Below are 3,320 nucleotides of genomic sequence, written 5' to 3'. Positions count from 1 at the left end.
TCTTGCATCGCAAGTTAGGCTTGTTTTGGTTCTGGTTACACCCCCCCCCCCCCCCCTCCATGGCATGGTCTCCCCACCTTGATTTCCCAGCCATCCTTAATAATGCAGAGATTTCTTGTCCCGCTCTTGCATCCCTGTTTTTATTGATGAAACCTCGGTTTGATCAACCGGCTTTGGAGAATATCCTCGAATTTCCGGCCCGGTCGGATTCCGTTATACGCTGGACAATGATGGTTTAAATTTTTTTTTTTTAAATCAATAGCATCAAACTGTGTTTAATAATGATTAACGTTACCACGTTGAAATGAAATTTCGCAAGCTCTTTGGGTCATCCAATGTATCCCATGATAACCTGGCCAGCTTTCGTAATACACTTGACTCGCGAATGTGTATCTGCATGTACATACGTACTTATTCATACTCGTATATGATGATATTTTATACGCATGCGGTAATTTATGCGTAATATCGCAGTTTCTGGTTATTGCTATACTTACGGTTTACAACAATATCACGACTTTTATTACCCTGCGACGAGCAAACTTTTCATTAATTCTTTTTAATTACTTTAATTCATGGACAAAGCATTGAATCTTTCAGGGACTGAATTGCGCGTTTCGATCATGACTGGTTTTCAATTATTTGACATATTAAGGATTGGGAAATTTTTTATTCTTATTCAAAAAGATTGAAAACTAAAGCTTCCAAGCTTCTCCGGTTTGAAGTGACGAAAATACAGCATTTGTCCTTGTTTAAAGGCGTAAAAGGTTATTTTATATTACGCAAATTTTTGTCTGCAATAACCAAAAATACTGGTGCAAATATCATGTATACTATAAATGTAGAATAGGTTTTAGAATTTATCAGCGCCGTAGATGTCATATTTTGTACGGTTTAAACCCTCTCCGTTTGCCTTAAAATCGTTACACGTTCATAATTCTTAGACCAACATAGAAGAGTTATTGTGCAACAACGCAAAGCACACAGGGGATGACACATTATCGTAGATTCTTAACGTTAAACTGTAATGAAAACACGTTATATAACGATTTGTTAATTGAATGTTAACTTTAAATGTAAATTCGGTGCTAAAGATAGACTTGCAAGTAGTGCAGATGTACCCTACATATGTATCTACGTGCGTTTTAAACGACCTCCATAGAAAAATAGATAAAAAGAAAACAAATTTGAACTGATAGAATTTTGTTATTACAATTATAATTTTTACCACCAATTAGCAGTCGCTATTTTCGCGTTCATTTCTGTTATAATTTGGGTTTTGACGATTTAATTAAAATTAGCTGCGTAGATTCTTGTCATGCTTATACACACAATCATCACTCTACGACGCTTGAATATCAATACCTTGAGATACTCGCATATCCATGACGTATTACATAATGACAAGCAGCATCGTCGTTGTGATTTTATAAAATGTTCTATAACTACCGCGTCATTAATTTTTTCAAATTATCGCATTGTAGAGTATAGACTTTGGGTATAATTATATTGATACGTGTCACACACATGTATGTTTTTTTTTTAAATCATGGCTTTTCTATTAAAATTGTTATGGGCAACTGTTGATAATACTTGCTAATATAATTCAGAAATATATGTATGTCTCATTGAAAGAGTAAACGAATTGAGATTATGTATCTATGTAATCGAATAAATTGAGCATTTGGAATCACACGCTCAGTACCTGTCGCTAAAGGCCTAAGTGAGTATCGTGTGTATACTTTGATAGTATATTACAACTTACAACTTAGATCACATTGTTAGCTGTGACTTAAGAAAGCAAATTGATGATTTTTTAATCACATCAAGGTTGATCCAACTTATCCGTCTTTTCCGTGATTACTTCGCGTGATGCATTATTCGATTGCGTGCAACAAGGTTTTTTGCCGATTTCCAATAGTCGTATGTACTTGAATTTCATATATATAGCTACGCGTGATATGGCACTGAAAAGATAACAAATTTGAGCATATATTACTGTTCTCATATATCCATAGAGGAGCTTATCTGAACGTGTGCGAATCTGATTTGTGAATGATTATAAGTTATATAACTTGCGATTATAGGATGAATTCAAAGCAAATATACTCTCAATTTTACTCTAAACAGAAGTATTGAAAGTAGGATATTATTATATGATATTATGAAACAGATTAAATTGTTGTCATGAATGGAGATAAGATGTGGCCGGAGGAATCCTGTAATTAAGGCCACTATAAAGTCACTGTGTGATTAGTACTTGATACATGGGTCATCAAGAACACTATGAGTACTTAGTGTAGTTTTTTTTTCAACCAATACGTCTTAAAATCTTTCATTTTGAATTTAATCGCAGATCTGACCTTTCAAAAATCTGGGATAATAAGTAAGACGGATATTTCTAGGAATCCTCTTAGTCAGCTAATCGTTTTTCCTCTTATCTTTGGTCAACATAGCAAATTATACATGTTTTTCTATTCCCTAATAACGCTACGTTGAAACGATTTCATGCAGAGAATGGAAAGAAACCATGAAGATAAATCTATTCATCCTGATGTTAGCGGAGATGTTAGCTTGGTCGCAGTAATGTATTCTCATGGTTGATTTTTTAACCATCGAAAGCCCAAAATTATCGAAGTAAAAGATAACAATTCATTTTATTTATTTGAATATAATTTATTTTATTCTTACCAATCAAATAAAAATTTGAAACAAACATTTGACAATGTATGCAATGCTATTCTTTCCAGTGCAACACAACGTTGATAAAAAGTATACTATTCCATGTACCGCGTACAAAAAAACTTTCTATCAAATATTTCCAGAGTTCGAATGCTTTTTGAATCTTGTGTTGGATCGTATAATCAAAGAAAAGATGTGTAAGGAGAAAAACATGACAACATATTACCCAGTCATTTTTCAAACAGTTTAGTTAGCCCAAATGTGCAATCGGGCAGTTATTCATTCAAGTTATATCGAAAATTAGATGATAAATCAAGTAATTAATCGTATACTCCGAAAAAATGGAAAAAAGAAATTTTCATAGACACTTGTGATACGTGTATTGATTTAAAATGCGTAACACTACATTGGTCCAAAGGTTTGTGTAACTAACCATACAAATAGTCAGGGTTCATTGAGTGCTGCAGTTAGTCTGTCCCGAATAAGTCCGTGGTCCCGAAGAACGTACAGTGTTTAGTCACAAATTTTGGTGTTTTGCATTTATCGTCTTGCCGCAGTCAGGAGACGCTGGATAGATTAGCTTGAGCGACCATTTAGAACCGCGACTATAACGCAATATTTAATGAGAACACAAGAAG

Source organism: Diprion similis, chromosome 4, assembly GCF_021155765.1.
Source record: "Diprion similis isolate iyDipSimi1 chromosome 4, iyDipSimi1.1, whole genome shotgun sequence".
Classification (NCBI taxonomy): domain Eukaryota; kingdom Metazoa; phylum Arthropoda; class Insecta; order Hymenoptera; family Diprionidae; genus Diprion; species Diprion similis.
This window is presented reverse-complemented; position numbering follows the sequence as displayed.